The 17,816-nt window shown below is 38.6% G+C and overlaps 2 long non-coding RNA genes across 2 annotated transcripts; both read right to left on the reverse strand.

Annotated features, from left to right (window-relative positions):
• Positions 1-7,270: 7,270 nt before the first annotated feature.
• Positions 7,271-7,556, reverse strand: LOC105357219 (uncharacterized). The gene is made up of 2 exons (XR_002874799.2): positions 7,425-7,556; positions 7,271-7,349 (listed from the first exon to the last, which is right to left on the reverse strand). It is a non-coding gene; the product is annotated as an uncharacterized LOC105357219 (long non-coding RNA).
• Positions 7,557-14,256: 6,700 nt separating this feature from the next.
• LOC144984101 (uncharacterized) lies at positions 14,257-14,542 on the reverse strand. Its single transcript, XR_013647758.1, has 2 exons — positions 14,411-14,542; positions 14,257-14,335 (listed from the first exon to the last, which is right to left on the reverse strand). It is a non-coding gene; the product is annotated as an uncharacterized LOC144984101 (long non-coding RNA).
• Positions 14,543-17,816: the final 3,274 nt, after the last annotated feature.

The raw sequence follows: 17,816 nt of genomic DNA on the forward strand, positions 1-17,816 counted from the left end.
TTTGCCAAAGTCGTCAGAAAAGTCCTTTGTAAGGCCGGTAAATTTTTTCCTGTACTACCACGGAACGAAAAAGAAATGTTTATCAAAGCAGACGTCAGGGTTAACCATGACAACACGTTTTTAAGATGAACTTTTTTTGATATTCCCTCAAACGCGTATTGCCAGAAAGGGGGGGGGGGGGGGGGGGTGGGGGCTTGCATACAACGCTTGAAACGAAAACAAAGTGGCGCATTACCGCCACCACCTGATCTGGAGGCGAACTACTTCTATTTAACGCGGAGAATGACACATAATAAATATGAACATTTTACGAAGACTATTTATGAATGTGCTGTGTTCTGATCATGAAAAACGTGGTTGATTTATTAATAGTAAAATTACAAACACATTGGTGTTGATTTAATGTATTTGTTCAGAAATAAACCCTCAAGTCATTAGTCCATGGCAATATTTATTTTTTTGCCGCTGAACGATTTACGGGGGCCTTGCAAGGAGGCCTTTAAAATATCTTTGATGAGTTACCTTCTCAAATTTTAGTGGGTCGAGTCACTAATTATGAATATAACAGTCGAAAACTGACTGGTTTTTGAGCTTTTCTTTTTAATCTATTTATGTGACCATGAGATGGCGCACTCGGGACCACATAAGGCTCTTATTAGCCCGTCTGATCCTCGTTTATCCATCAGATTTGTAACAACATATTTTATAAAGATCAGTCATTTTTCAAAATAATTTGAAATAATAGTTTCATCACAAGATTAAATTAAAGCCATACTCTAAATAACTTTAAACGGGAACGTGAAACCGTTGTACGCTGCACCCCCCCCCCCCTTTCTGGCAGTGCGCGTTTGCAGGATTGTCAATAAAGGTTTTTTTTTTTTTAAAGTGTTTTGTTCCGTGATAATACGGGAAACAATTTATCGACCGTACAAAAGACTTCTCTGACGACCTTTGCAAAATTTGAAATACAGCAAGATCTAAGGACACGACATGGTGAAAGAACGTAGCAAACGACACTAGCAACGGTTGCTAAGGATCTTCCTGACGACACGTGAAACGACGTAGCAGACGACACTAGCAACGGTTGTTAAGGATCTTCCTGACGACATGGCGAGACGACGTAGCAAACGACACTAGCAACGGTTGCTAAGGATCTTCCTGACGCCGTAGTTAGACGACATGGGATAAGGACAATGACAAAGATAAAGTTTAAGGATAAAGCAAGCATATACATCACAAAGTTAATACAAAGTAATAATCAAAGAATCATGGGCATGCAGAAGATATTGCTTAGTAATACATAGACATGAACCAATGTAAAATGAACTCGTTCAATAGACATAGACAATGAGCCCAAAGCATAGACAGTGGACGCAAAAACACGATCAGTGGACATAGACAATGGACCAAAGACATAACAGTAGACGCAAAAACACATTTTGATATTTTTGGCACAAATGGAACCTCATAAAGGACACTTTACAGAACAAAGGTTAAGGTTATATTTGTTTTGGTATTTGTTTTTTTGTCTACCTTTATCTCAGAGTTGATATTGTTGTCAATGTTGTGCATTCCCTGCGGGCGCCACAAGGGGTGCTCGGGGGCGCACAGGCGCCCGCGGGCACAGGGTTGGTGACCCCTGTTCTAGACACTGGATGTCCTAAAAATGTTCCCTTTGGATTCTTTGGATGTGGAAAAACTTGTCTTTGCTAAATTCAAAGTGTTTCCACACATGGAATGATGCACTGATCAGTTTTTGCTGTCATCAGTTTTGTGTTGTCCGCTGTGATGCACTTTTTTTACATAATGGTAAAAATAACTACCACGTCCAAATTGTATTTCCCAATATTAATTGGCTGTAAACCATTCAACCCTTTGTTTTCCTGTTTCTCTTTCTTTATTATAGTATCTTCCGCCGTTTTTCGGCACTTAACTCCTTGTACAATTTTTAACCTGTTTTAACCATTCAACTTTTAAAATTTTCAACTCTTTCAGCTTATTTCAGCTATGACTTTTGGACCTTCAAATCCTTGAACCTTTCAAGATATTCCAGGATTTTCCAAGATTTTTGCTCTGTTAAAATACACGGAGAATCTTTGAAAACCTTTGGTTCTTTTAACCATTATAACTTCAACATGCTTTCAGCTAGAGGCACCGTTCAAACATTGAAATGTTCACAAGGCTTTGGACTTCAACATAGGTTTTGAAATTATTATGGGATGGCAACACCACCTACGATTTGGCGGCCATTTTGTGCCAAAATGTGAGGACATTTTAAACTTCAGTTTTTTTTACCGATTTTAACCATGCTACTATTACAATGTTCAGATCTTTCAGCCTTTTCCTTTCAGCTACGACTTTCGGTCCTTTAAATCCTTGAACCTTTCAAGAAAATCCAGGATTTGTCAAGACTTTTGCGCTATTTAGATACATTGAGAATCCTTGAAAAACCCTTGTTTCTTTCAACCATTATAACTTCAACATGCTTTCAGCTATAGACAACGTTTAAACATTGAAATGTTCAAAGGGCTTTGGACCTCAACTTAGGTTTTGAAGTTATTATGGGATGGCAACACAACCTACTGTTTGGTGGCCATTTTATGACAAAATCTGAAACAAATATTGCAATAAACCTCATCCACGGCAGGAATTGAATATATTGAAACATTAAGGAATTCCTTATATTGGACATATAAGGAATGTGGGCGTGGTTAGCAAACAAACTTCGTTGCTAAGGACGTCCAAAGGTTTAATTTTTCCGATTCGCCTGAAACTGATGTCGATTTGTTCGTCATCCCCAGGCGACCCAAATATAAAATGGTTGCTATAGAGATGAAATCAATAGAAAAGCCACTATTTTGAAAAAAAGTGGATTTTCTATCAACTTATAACATGTAGGTTTTACCAATATAATACTGATGCTGATTCTAATGCTAGCACTTTTAACCATTTTAGAAACTTCTTCAAATTTTCAACAGTTCAGTGATTTTTTTTCAACAATTTTAGCTTTCATGCTCAACTCCATCTACAAATTTTGACCTATTTTAGCCATTCTACTATTTCAATGTTAAGCTTTTTCAGCTTATTCGTGCTATGACATTTGGTCCTTGAACTTTTCAAGATATTCCAGGATTATCCAGGATTTTTGCTCCATTAAAATACATTGCGCTTAACTTTTATTTTTATTTTTACAGTTTTTCACCTACTTTAACCATTATACCATTGAACAGTTCAGCCTTTTCAGCTTATTTCCTTTCCCCTAACACATTAATTCCTTCAAATCTTCAAAATTTCTACAGTTCAGCCATTTCTTCAACAATTTCAGTTTTCATGCTTTACGCCTTTTACAAATTTTTGACCTATTTTAGCCATTCTACTATTACAATGTACAAACATTTTCAGTTTATTCCTGCTATGACTTTTGGTCCTTTAACTTTTAAAGATATTCCAGGATTTTCCACGATAGTTCAGCCATTTCTTCAGCAAATTCAGCTTTCATTCAGCAGTACAGCATTCAACCCTGCATTTTCTTCTGGAAATGCAGCTCCTTCTAGTTATAGTTTAATTCCTTCTTATTTAAAACATTTTTTAACGGAATAGGTTGATTTGAGTAACAACTTTCCACAGACAGATCCATCTGGTTCGATCAGTAGATTTATCAAACTTAAACTTGGCTGCCGCACCTGCGGCGGGGGTCTTGGTGTGGGGATGGCTGGGCACTCCCCCTCCTTCTTATCACATTCCACCATCCATTTTAGAAAAACATAAACACTCACCTGAGCACAGGTGTTAGCTCACCTTGCACTGATATTTTGGGCGATTGAATGTAATATTTCACATTAGTTTGTCTGAATTCACAAGTATGTGTGTGTGAACAGTATTTGTATTGTGTACATGTTGACATGTGAATATTTTTTGGAGCCAACAGGTGGGTTTATAACATTTGACTGTGTGTGTGGATAGGCCCCGCCCCCTTCTAGATTGGTATTATATCTGTACCTCACCGTAATGATAACCATCCAGCAACTTGTTGCTTTATGCGGCTTCATGGGTTTACCCCCCCCCCCCATAATCACCCTCCTCCCCCCCCCCCCTTTGCTTCGATTACAAAAGGGGTTTATTCAGACATACCTCTGGTTTGTCAGAAGATTCAATTGTGTTTTTCTTTTGAAGTAAAAAAGCATCTTGTCGCTGAAACTTTTTTTTATCTGTGCTGGATTATGGTGATATTCTGTAAATGGATGCCTCATATTCAAGTTACACTTTTATTTACAAAGCCTTGCTTGGATTATTGCCTCCCTACATTTGTACTTTAATCAAAAGGAGAAGTGTGGAATCTTACTCCTAAAGATCTAAAGTCCAGTTGTTGCTTTCTGTTCCATTTTCCCACACAGAGCTGAGGAAAAAAGCCTTTGTCCACTCTGCTCCTTTTGCTTGGAATATGCTGCAGAAAGACTGGAAACTAACTGAACTGGTATCTTTAAATGTTTTTAAGAACAAACTCAATGCGTCAGAGACTGAAACAATAATATGCAACTGATTTTTGTGACGTATGTGGTTTTAATGATGTTTGTTTTTATGTATTTCTGTATTGAAATATGCTGCCTCTCAGCCAGGACTCCCTTGGAAAAGAGGTTTTTAATCTCAATGGGTCATCCTGGTTAAATAAAGGTTAAATAAAAATGAAAAATCCAACAACCGCCACACCCCTATTAATCAGACTACTTTTTGCAAACAGTTACTGAAAAGGTTAGGCACCAGCAGTGACAGTAAAGTTTGTTTTTAGCAGTGCCAGTCTGTTTCTTTTTATTTGTTACAAATGTGGTTGGTAGTTACAGGTATTGTAAATGTAAAGTTTTTGCGGTGGCGAACGTATAGTGTGTTACAAACAAGCTTTAGAGTTACTGTGAAAACTGTCAGAGTCTGACAGACTAGTCTCTGGAACGTCTTGCTTTATGCGCCTTACATATGACACAAGTTCAAACCATTCACTGTTGACAGTGCTCCTTATGGTGCCTCCAATAGTGTGTAAAACGTATTTTTTAATTAGTAGATTTACTACGTCATAATCAAGTTCTCCTAAAAGTCATTTCCTAGTTTAAAGAAAGTTTCAGTGTGTGGGTAATGCAGCGGCTTACTGAACACTTTCAAGGTCCAGGTTTCGCGCTTTGTTTTAGCCCCTTTCATATCAATTAAAATGATTACTTCAATTTCTAACGGCATTTAGAGCGTTAAGAGCCATGCTATTCAACTGCAAATAAGCAAAACTGTGGTTTAACAGCAGGATAAGTAATTAAAGGCAGTTGTTTCCTGAGTGGAAGCTTTTATAATTTCCCTGAATGATTTTTCTATCACTTTCAAGCACCTCATCCAAAGTTCAAGCACTTCTCCGACCTTGAGAAGGCTAAATTAAACCTTTTCTTGCATTTTGAAGGATTTCAGGCATTAGTATAAACCCTGACAGTGATTGAATGAAACTGATGGAACAACATAGCGGCTGAGATGTTGCTGCTGATCAACATCATTTTAACCTGCAGTTTAAACACCAGCACATTTTTCTAATAAAATCTTTTTTATGTAGTTTTAATGAATGGATGTGTCTGTTCAACTTCAACTGTTTTAACATTCAAATATTCAAGAGAAATTTTTGAGGATGTGAGGAGCTCTCGCTCACAGCGATGTTTTTTTTTTTAAATCCTTACCTATAGAGTAAAATGTCGAATAACTTCCTTACTGGTCCACTTTTAAACAACATCAATGTCAAAAATCGAAATGATATGATAAAAAACTGAACTTCAAATTTAAATGAAAATTTAATGTTTAAATTTAAACATGAAAAAATTGTATTTATAATATTGTTACTTGGAAAAATATCACATTTATTAAATGAAATTTTATTTAATAAGTGTGTTAATCCCTCACTTCCTAGAAAGAACAAATGAACATTTTCTGTCTTTTCTTTAATTTGTCAGGTTTTTACTAAAGAAGCAAAAGAAACGCCTTTTTTTTTAATTCTGCTCTTGTTTTTCTTATTTTATCTGTTTTCCAGCACTTTTGGGAGAGTGGCAACAAAAGTCTCTTTGTCTTTTTCCTCTTTTCATAGACCTCGGTTCACTCTGCTTCATTTGATCACCTTTTAAAAATCGCTGTGAATCATCACTCATTCTCTGCCTGTGTTGCCAGATAGTCGTGGTTTTCCAGCCTAAAAGTCACCTAAAAATTATCAGACCCAACAAAAAATCAACCAAAATGTGAATCAGCGATGAATTTGCAGTAATTAATCATCCCTTATTTATTACTTCCTGATTTCCTTGAAAGCCCAACTTTAGCTTATTTTAATGATATTACATTCACCATTGCAGTCAGAGAAAAACATGAAATAATGGATTCCTATTGAACTTTACAAACAACCACTGATGTTAGTCAAATATTGAGAACAATAAAAACAGGAAAGTGAAAAAAACACAAATATTTAAACACTATTGCAGATGTAGTTTAACTTGTTAGTTTATTATGACCTAAAGTGGAAATTATTTTTACTTTTTTTGAATTTAGGTAAAATAAAAGCAAATTTTGAAACATAATAAAGAGGAGTTTGATTTTTTTAAAAACCTGTTCTTGTTGATGCAAAACTTCGAAGTGTTAAATAAAGCATGAAGAGCTAAATCAAGTATAACCTGAGATGACTCCAAAAAGTACTTTTTGTTTTTTTAATTCTCTATAACTGGAATTTTGCACAACACCAACAGTAAAGATCCTTCCAAAAACGTATATATGCACTCATAAAACCAATGATCTTTTGTTTATAGTAATATCATACAAAGCTCAGCTGTTTTTCTGCCTTTTTCTGTTTTTTCAGTGCAGCTTCACAACAAATCTGAAGTGAAATACATGACCTATCATGTAGAAAGGGAAGACATGGAAAAAAAATGTCTAGAATGTAAACATATTATAAAAGCTTTACATATTAGCATACGCTGAGTAAACTAAAGGAACAATCTACCCGACTTCACTCAGGATTGAGAGGATCTCTCTCTCTCTCATGCAGCAGAGCTCACAGCATCACGCTGAAATTAAACAGGAAATACACAAAATAGCGATTTTGAGGATTAAAATGATTAAAATAATTAGAATCTAACTTATAAATTGCATTTATGGAACAGGTTAGTGTGGACACATATTTATTTTATTATCTGTAAGCTTTACACACTCTGCTGTGAATCTCTGCTTCAGTCTGGTTTTCGCTCCCTCATGAAACACGGGACCACGGTTCTTCATACAGATGAATTTATTGGCTCTTTATCCACAACTTCAACAACTCCACCAACTTCGCCAACTCCACCGTCAAACTGACAGAACAAATAAATACACATATAAATTGTATAGACATTTCACAGAAATATAAATAATACAAACAAACATACCTCGCTGGCCGCATATATAATGAGGGAGGGATGTCCGTGAAGGAACAACAAATATTCAAAACACTTTAACAGCTCTTAACTTCACTTGAACTTCTTTTCTTTGCGATTCACACGTCTTTTCCAGCTCTCCTGTGTTCTCATTAGAATTGTCCGTGCACAACACATCACGCCACAAAGGTTCCGCTTTGGTTTTCCTATTTAACTAAACAAAAAACAACACAAAAAAAAATACAACCTAGCGTTGCAGCTAAACTCCCACCAAATCACAAATTAGTGATTTCATTTACATGACTTATCTGCAGTCTTTACAATCACTTACAGTATATGAACAATCATGCGTCAACCATGTTACAATTACTGTGCTTCAAGCAGTAAAACTGTCTTTTGCACAGGTCGGTCTAAATAAACAGGTTTAGCAGAGCGTTTGCCTGTATCATCTAAGGTAGAATTGCTAAGCAACAGTTTTACCTTCCTAACTCTACCATCGGCACTTGGGTACACCTCTGTTACTTTGGCTAGTTTCCATCTACAGCGTGGAGAGTTATCTTCCTGAAGGATAACTATGTCATTGACCTTAGTGTCTCTTTTATCCTTCTGCCATGTCTGTCTTTGTTGAAGATTTAGAAGGTACTCTTTCTTCCATCTTGTCCAAAACACATTGGCCAAATATTGCACTTGTCGCCATCTTTTACGCAAGTACAAATCTTGACTCACAAAGTCTCCAGGAGGTGGCGATATTATACTGGATTTCATCATAAGTATATGATTTGGAGTCAAGGGCTCAAAGCTTGGATCATTTAAGTGGTCTGTTGACAGAGGTCTGCTATTGATAATAGCCATCACTTCATACAAAAAGGTACGTAATGATGAACTGTCGAGTCTTTTAGAAGACTGATCCAAAATTGCGGTCAGAACACTTCGAATGGTTCTTATTTGCCTTTCCCAAACACCACCCATATGGCTAGCTGATGGGACATTCATGATGAATTCACATCCATGTTCTTTCAACTGTTCCCCATTCAACCCTTTCATTGCATTCATAAACTCTTTGTTTGCACCGACGAAATTAGTGCCCTGATCACACCGCAACTGTCTGACCTTTCCTCTGATTGCAATGAACGCACGCAAAGCATTAATGAAAGCATCAGTAGTGAGATCATCTAACAACTCAATATGTACTGCTCTGGAAGACATACATGTAAAGAGAAGTCCGTATTTTTTCAGTTCTTTCCTGGCATCTCTTACATAAAATGGTCCAAAACAGTCCATCCCACAATAAGTGAAAGGTGGGGACATTTCCATCCTATCCTCAGGTAAATCTGACATTTTTGGGTCTTGTGTGTTTCTTCTATACTTTCTGCAGACGATGCATTTGTAAATATGAGAGGACACTACTCTGCTACACCCTATGATCCATATTCCGTTGGACCGTAACTCATTGTGAGTGATTCCCCTTCCTTGATGATGCACCTTCTCATGATAATGTTTGATCAGTAAGGACGAAACATGACTTGCCTTTGGCAAAATGACTGGATGCTTGATGTGAGGATGAAGACATGATCTTGTCAAACGTCCACCAACTCTGAGAACACCATGTTCATCTAAGAATGGACTAAGTTTGTAAAGCTGACTGGCTTTGTCCTTTGGTTTTATCTCATTACACCTTTTTATGCTGTTTATTTCTCTGTTAAACGCTTCTTCTTGGGCCAATCTGAATATAAATGTTTCTGCTTCTTTCCGTTCCTCAATGCTGGAAGCTTCATACACTTTAGGTTTAGGTTTAGCACCGTTGATCTGATTAGCAAATTTTTTGAGACAAGCAATTGCCTTTACAGCTCTTTTCCAGTCGGAAAACTTTGTCAGGCGATCTAACAATGTTCTTTGCTCTTCAGCTTTTACATTTAGCACCTGTACCTTCCGAAGCTCTGGATCACTGTCATCTATTTCTCCCACCTTAGCATCTGGAACAGGAAGATTTCTTTCCCACAGAAAGTCTGGGCCTCTGAACCAGTTTGATGCAGTAAGCTGATCTGCAGTCAAGCCTCTTGACGCATGGTCAGCAGGATTATCCTTTGACTGGACAAACCGCCATTGTTCAGGTTCTGATGTTGATTTGATTTTTTGAACTCTGTTGGCCACAAAAACATGAAACCGTTTGGCATCATTATTGATGTATCCAAGAACAATCCTCGAGTCAGTCCAAAAATGCTCCTTGAGATCATTGATTTCAAGTTCCTTCCTCAGCATGAAGCTGGTCTTTGCTGCAACCACAGCAGCAGATAACTCAAGCCGTGGCACTGTAGTTACTTTAGTTGGGGTAACGCGAGCCTTTCCAAGAACAAGTGAGCAATGTACCTTACCACAGTTATCAACTACTCTGAGGTACGTGCAAATGCCATAACCTGTTACGCTGGCATCTGAGAAGTGGTGTAACTCATATTGCTGAACGTCTGTGAAGTTTTCAGGAATAAAACATCTTCTGGTCTTTATGTTCACCAGTTTTTGAAGATCACGGAGCCAAAATTCCCACTGGGATTTGAGCTCTTCTGGCATTGGATGATCCCACCCTACTTTATCTTGACACAACTGTTGCAATATCTGTTTCCCTCGTAGGACGAAAGGTGCAACAAAGCCTAAAGGATCATAAATGGAGGCTACTGTTGACAGCACCCCTCTTCTGGTCAAAGGATGCTCTTTGATTGTCACCCTAAACTGAAAGTTATCAGAGGATACACACCACTGAACCCCAAGAGCTCTCTCAACTATGGGATGTCTCAAGGCTAAATCCAAATCCTTCACACTGTCAGCACAGTCCTCCTTTGGTATTGATTTCAACACCTCCTCACTGTTGGAAATGAACTTGTACAATCTGAGCTTGCCACCACTGCACAATTCTCTTGCTTCCCTGACAAGTTCTACTGCTGCAACTTCAGATGCTACACTCACAAGTCCATCATCCACATAGAAATTTCTCTGGATAAATTGAACTGTGCTGCTATTGAACTTGCCTTCACTTTCACTGGCCAAGTGTTTAAGGCCAAAATTTGCACAGCCTGGTGACGATGCTGCGCCAAACAGATGAACTTTCATTCTGAAGACAGATGGTGGAGAATTTAGATCACTGCTCTCCCACCACAAGAATCTCAAATAGTCTCGATCTTCAGGCTTTACGTGGAACTGATGAAACATACGTTCCACATCACACATTACTGCAACTGGGCCCTTGCGGAATCTGCATAAAACTCCAACTAACGTGTTTGTGAGCTCGGGACCAGTAAGTAAATAATCATTCAGCGCTTTATCCTGGTATCTTGCAGAGCAATCAAAGACAACTCTTATCTTCCCAGGCTTGTGAGGGTGATATACTCCATGATGTGGAATATACCAGGCAGGATGATTATCCAGTTCTTCGGCTGGAACCCTTTCAGCATCACCTTTAGCAACAATGTCATCCATAAAGGACACATAATCTGCATAATATGTTTCATCTCTCAGGAGTCTTCGCGTCAGACTCATAAGACGCTGAGCAACATATTGCATATTGTTTGGTAAATTTGGTCTGTCTTGTTTGAAAGGCAATGGCATCTCAAAATGTCCGTCCGATTTATGCTTGATTCCATTTCTTAATTTGCTTAAGAAATCAAGATCTTCCTGGGAAAAGGCTGCTTCTTCAACTCTTTCACTGAAATCTGACTCCAGCATTTTAAGCACTTCGTCAGGAGTGGCAATCTCCTTAATCTGAGTCCTACACACGTAGTGTACTTCACGTTTAAGTTTCACTGTTGTTTTGGTTTCAGGTATCACTTGCTTTACAACAATGCGGTGACTTACACCTATTGCATCACTTCTGATTTCCGAGGGATCACCATAACTCACTATGCTCCAACCTAAATCAGTTTTTTGTGCATAAGGTTGGCTTTCTTCTCCACACACAACTTCTCTGGGTAAAAGAGCCTGAGGGCAATTATACCCAATTAAGAGACCAATGTCACATTCCCTTTGTGGTGAGATATATTCAGCAAGATGCTCCAAATGAGGCCATGCCTTGGCAGTTTCTGGTGTTGGGATATGTTTATGATTAGCTGGGATGAACTCCCGGGTATACACTACTGGCACTGTGATTCTTTTAGAACAAGACAGTCCTCTGATTTGTAGACCTTGAATTCTTTCACATGGCACGATGGTTGCCCTTGATGACATTGTAGATAACTTTAATTTAACCCTTTCTGAGTTTACATCTAACCCAGCAACTACTTCGTCCAAAATGAATGAAGAATCACTTTGTGAATCTAGCAAAGCATAAGTAAGAACTTCCTTTGTCGGATCACTTTGTGTTGAAACATAGACCGGTACTATTGTTGAGGTTTGTGTGCTACTTTTCTCATTTACAACTCTGTTAGATGTAGTCTCCTTGAAAACATCTGTTTCTTGTGGTTGCACTGTAAAAAGTGACCTTTTTTCCTTAACCTCTACAGTTTCTTTAGCTTGCTCACTAGGAAGCTGCTGTTCTTGTTTTGGGCGCTCTTCGTGTAGACACGATGGGTGGCGCTTTGAACAAAAACTGCATGTCATCCGACTCTTGCAGTATTTGGAATAATGACCAGGATTTAAACACCCAAAACAAAGTTTCTCACTTTGTATGAATTTGACACGCTCAGCAATTGGCTTTCTGATTAAGTTCCGACAGTTGTGTAATAAGTGACCTACTTTTTTACAAAAGCCACATGTGTCTGTCTTCCTTTCACTAACGTTGGTTGTAAAGCTTTTTGTCCCGATGGTTTGACCTTTGGATGATACAAAGTTTTGCGGCTTTATTTTACTCTTATCCGACTGATCTTGGTGTAGAGCAGTATAAGATGTTATAGGATTACAAGCAATGTTTGCCTCCATCGTCAGGAAAGTTACAAAATAGCCGAACTTTGGAAATCGTCTGTGTTCCAGTTGGTACTCTGTGGCCTTTCTGTTCCACGCTGTGCTCAACCAATCAGGTAGTTTTGCTGCCATTTTCTGATTTTCGATTGCATCGTTGAGAACATTAAGATTCTCATTTTCAACCATCGCTGACTCACAACTGCGCAAAAAATCCACAAACTTCCTCAAATCTGAACTTTCTCTGTGTGCTATTTTTGGCCAGGCATGCAACTTATCTCGGAACGCCTTTGCTATAACAAATGGTTCGCCGTATCTTTCATTTAACAAATTCCATGCCTTCTCATAAGATGCTTCTGATCCAGTTAGAAAAAAGCCCTCTAAAGATTCTCTCGCTGCTCCTCCCACATATTTCTGAAGAAAGAACATCTTTTCTGCTGCTGGAATGTTTTTTCTCTCAATTAATGTCTGAAAGGATGATTTCCAATGGCTGAACTTCAGTGCATCCCCACTGAAAATGGTTGGTTCTGGTATGGGTAACCTGTTTGCAGACAACGCCTCAGCTAAGACTTTCACGAGCTCCACTGTGTCTTTCTGAGAGTCACCCTTTGAACTTGGAGCTGTGTCAGCGTATTGATTCACAGACTGTTTCCTAACTCCTTGATCCAGATGAGTTACTTCAGGACACGCAGGTACTGCTTGTGTTGGATGAAACTCATTTTCATCATACACCTTAAGCCTTGCTTTAGCTGCATGTAACCTTTTAAGTTCTTCTAAACGCTCAACCTCTCTTTTCAAGTTCTCCACAGAACGCTTTCTCTCAACATTCTCTTCTTGTTGTCTCCTTAAAAGAGCAGCTTCTTGTTTTTCCTTCATGATTTTACGTTCAGTCTCTTCTCTTTCTCTCTCAAGGCGACGAGTGTAAGCAGCAGTTTCTTGATCTGCTGTTATTAACTTATTCTCAGCCTCAAGTTTCTCCAACTCTTCTCTACGACACTCTTGCTCAGCCATAATCTGCAACACAGCCCGTGTGGCTGCATACTCTGCTGCTGCTTCTTGTCTACTGAGTGCGGATGCTACAGAGTGACTCAAAGTCCTTTTAGAGTGGTCAGAGACCGGAAGTGAAACACTAGAACTTGAAGATGCGAACACTGAACTAGCATCAGGCCAAACAATCTCCTCCCTTTCCCCTCGTGTCTGTGACTGTGCATTTTTGATTACAATCTTGGTTACTGACACAGCCTTATCCAACTTATGACGCATGTCATGAGGTGGACTATCTGTACATCTGTACTCATCATACACACTGTTTAGTGTTAACAGTTCCTTTTCTACAGAACTAATGTGTTCCTGCAGAATGTCATTAGGATCCTGTCTCATTACAGATTTTTTAGCCAACTTAGTTAAGGCTTTCCATCGTTCGTAGATGGTGTCAAAACGTAGCATGAGTCCCTCTAACCTTTCTCTTTGAAAGACTTTTCCCCTTTCTGTTAATGTACGGGCTCTTTCACTTCGACGAGGTTCTTCATGTTGCTCTGTAGCCACGTCTGCTGGTTCTGGCTCTGCAGCATGTTCTGTATTGCTTTCAGTCCTTTCATCAGGTTTCAACATTTTGATTTATAAATGGTAGTTATCCCTATTCTAACTTCAATATAACAGAATTTTCTTACATATCTAAATCAAACATAAACCCAGAAACTTCAATAACAAAATTAAAAGGAAACTTATATATATCAACTTATCAAATGTCAAATGTCAGTCTTTGTCACACTTCAAAACAAACACTTGTTTATCCGTCTTGTGAACATCTTCTCGAACTAACACAGGTGCAAAAGCGTTTTTTTTTTTGTAGCTTATCTGCAGTTCCCGTCTTGATGAACTGGCGGGACGGTCTGGTGACGTCACGCTGATGAGCAGGCTCCGAGTTTGACTTTTCGCTCCCTCATGAAACACGGGACCACGGTTCTTCATACAGATGAATTTATTGGCTCTTTATCCACAACTTCAACAACTCCACCAACTTCGCCAACTCCACCGTCAAACTGACAGAACAAATAAATACACATATAAATTGTATAGACATTTCACAGAAATATAAATAATACAAACAAACATACCTCGCTGGCCGCATATATAATGAGGGAGGGATGTCCGTGAAGGAACAACAAATATTCAAAACACTTTAACAGCTCTTAACTTCACTTGAACTTCTTTTCTTTGCGATTCACACGTCTTTTCCAGCTCTCCTGTGTTCTCATTAGAATTGTCCGTGCACAACACATCACGCCACAAAGGTTCCGCTTTGGTTTTCCTATTTAACTAAACAAAAAACAACACAAAAAAAAAATACAACCTAGCGTTGCAGCTAAACTGGTTTTAAGGCCAACCACAGCACAGAAACTGACTTGCTGAAAGTAATGAATTACCTTTTAATTGCTGTGGACTCTGGAAAATGATCGATTTTAGTTTTTTTAGATCTCAGTGCAGCATTTGATACAGTTGACCACTCAATTTTGTTTCAGCGTCTGAATTCTTGGGTTGGTTTTTCTGGCACAGTTCTTAACTGGTTTTATTGTTATTTATTGGACAGGTTTTCATCTGCAATTCTTGCTCAACTAAGGTGTAAATGACATGTAGCGTTGCCCAGGGTTCGGTACTGGGACCTCTGCTATTTTCAATTTACCTGCTGCCACTGTAATTGGCCGAGATAACCTTAATTTTCATTTTTATGCCGATGATACTCAACTTAACTTATCCTTTAAACCTGGTGACCTTGGTCTTTTAAAGAATCTCAATTGCTGCATTGCTGATATTAAAACCTGGATTGCCCAAAATTTTCTGCAGTTGAATATGGACAAAACTGATGTGATTAGTTTTGGTTCAGTTGAGGCCCAAAATGGTGTGGCTTCGAAATTGGAGTCTCTGTCTAACAATGTTTCTACAAGCTGCAGAAATCTGGGGGTGATATTTGATACTGATTTGAAATAGGAGACACATGTTAAATCGGTGGTCAAATCTTGTTTCTGGCAAATACATAGATTATACAGGATTTTTATGGCCCGCAGCAGCAGTCACTGACTGCAAGGACCATATTGTTTTCACAGTTGGAACGACTTTGCCGCCTTTCAGCGAGAATTTGACCAAAACGTGCACACACCTGGGATAAATTGCAAATTAATTTTCCACAAAGTCGACGTCACCCCCCCGAAGACGATGACATCACGGCCAGTGATCCCGTCGAAAAAATGAATGGGTCGAAAATAGCGTGTGAGGCCGAACAAAATGTACTTCAAAATACAGTTGGGAAACCCAAACACACGTGTTGGGGATATCCCAAAGAAGTTTTGAAATCATTATGGGATGGCCACACGACCTACGGCTTGGCGGCCATTTTGTGGCGAACTCTGAGAATTGGTGATTTTTGTGTTTTCCCACGATATGGGAAAACAACACTTTTGTTGTGAATTTCACGCAATTGCACACACTTGCTGCCAGCTCCAGTCTACAAACACCACAGAAGTGTCGTTGACCTTTGACCTTGGAAAAGGCCGCCATCCTGCACTTAAAAAAGAAAGCCCCTTTAGCGCCACATATAAACGAAAACTCGTCCTACGGATTTTTTGCCATTGTCTCGTAACTTCTTAGGCATCCATAGCAAGGTGATGTGGACAAAATGTTGGAATTAGAAGTTGTAGATTTTGAACGGCGTGTGCGTGGCGAATTCGCAACCGTTGCCATCTTAGCTAGCTCGCACATTTTTTATCGGAATGTCGTGAAGAGGAAATATGCGATTCCCTGGCCCACGCTGAACAAAACGACGTTACGCACGACAAGATCGATGAAGGAATGTGGGCGTGGTAAGCAAAAAACCGTCGCAAAAAAATATTCCGACTCGTCAAAAACGACTAAATTCTGAATTTTTTTTTTTTTAGGGATTGACAAACAAAACCAATAAACCTTTGTCCGCGATATCCAAAGGAAGTTTTGAAATCATTTCGGGATGGCGACACCACCTACGGTTTGGCGGCCATTTTGCGCCAAAGTCTGCAATCTCGCCATTTTCGCGTTTTTACACAATATGAACTTTTTTTCCAGGGATTTTCACGAAATTTCCCACACATTTTGCAAGAGCAAGTCCACAACTACCTCTGGAGTTTTGTCGACCTTTGACCTCGGGAAAAGGCCGCCATCTTGAATTTTCTATAAAAAACACCTTTACCACTGGATTCAATCGTAAGCTTGTCGTTGGAATTTTCAGCGGTCATCTCGAAACTTTTTTTTGAGCATCAACGGTGGAAGGCGGGTTGCGTCTGCGGGCCATACAACGCCGCTTGTGGCTTTAATTTTTATTTGATTTGAAGTGGTTTATTTCTTTGGAGTGATATTTCTGCCACCAAGTTGCACACAAAACTTTCTAATTTGCACACAAAACTTTCTAATTTGCACACAAAACTTTCTAAGTTGCACAAAAAACTTTCTAAGTTGCAGGTGAAAATATTAAATATTTGCTTTTCAATAATTTATTATTATGCTTTAATATATTTTTTTTGTTTTCAATTTTTTTTTTGCTTTCAAAAACTTTTTTTGTCTTTCGAAAACGTTTTTTGCAAAACACATGTTTTTGCGTGCGTTGTGTCAAATCTCGCTTTTGTCCTATCTTTGATTTTACTGCCCAGTTTGAGCGGGACTTAGCGTGATATGACTGCCACTGGCATCGCCAAAAAGAAATTTGCATGCGTTGTGTGTCATCTCACTTTTTTTCTATCTTTGCTGAGTTAAGTTTCGGTTTGACGTGACAAAGCTGCCATCGAACAGCCTGCTGATTGGTCCAGATTCTAACCAATCAAGTGTCTCTATCTCATATTGACGGTACTCTGAGGCAGACATGGACTTTGGACTTTGTGTCGGTTCTGTTCGTACAGGGTTCTGCCGTTTTCAACCATTCTGACCCGTTTCTTTCAGAATAAAACCCAGAAGGAGCAGAGTTTTGTATTTATTTATGTCAGTGTAGCGACCAACGTGTTAAAAATGTCTGCAGCAGAAAAAAACATATCAGAGCTCCGACTCCGTCCAGCAGGGAAGCAACACTTTTTAAGATTTGTATCTGAACTATTGTTTTATTTTAGTCACTAATTGTTGAAATATTAAGAGAAAATAGCATTTTTTATGACCAATATTTTTTAACTTTGGACAAGTTCTAAAACAGAAGACACTGTCAAAATGATAATAAAAGTTAAAAATGCCTCTTCTGTTATATACGTTGAGTCTACTATGGTGAGCCATAATTCTTTTGCCTATTATTGCTGTTCATCTGATCCCAAACACGTGTGCAGCATGATCTGTGAGTTCACACCACATGTGTAACTAAAAATCACGTTTGTGAAGCACTTACTGTGCATTTCTGATACATTTATTGTGAATTTCTAAAATGTTTTTGTGAAAAACAGTGTGCACATTTGTGAGAAACACTTATTGTGCATTTGTAAAACATTTAGTGTGCATTTGTGAAACACAATGTGTGTG

The sequence above is a fragment of the Oryzias latipes genome, chromosome 15 (genome assembly GCF_053564925.1).
Source record: "Oryzias latipes strain Hd-rR chromosome 15, Olatipes_Hd-rR_3.1".
Taxonomy (NCBI): Eukaryota; Metazoa; Chordata; class Actinopteri; order Beloniformes; family Adrianichthyidae; genus Oryzias; species Oryzias latipes.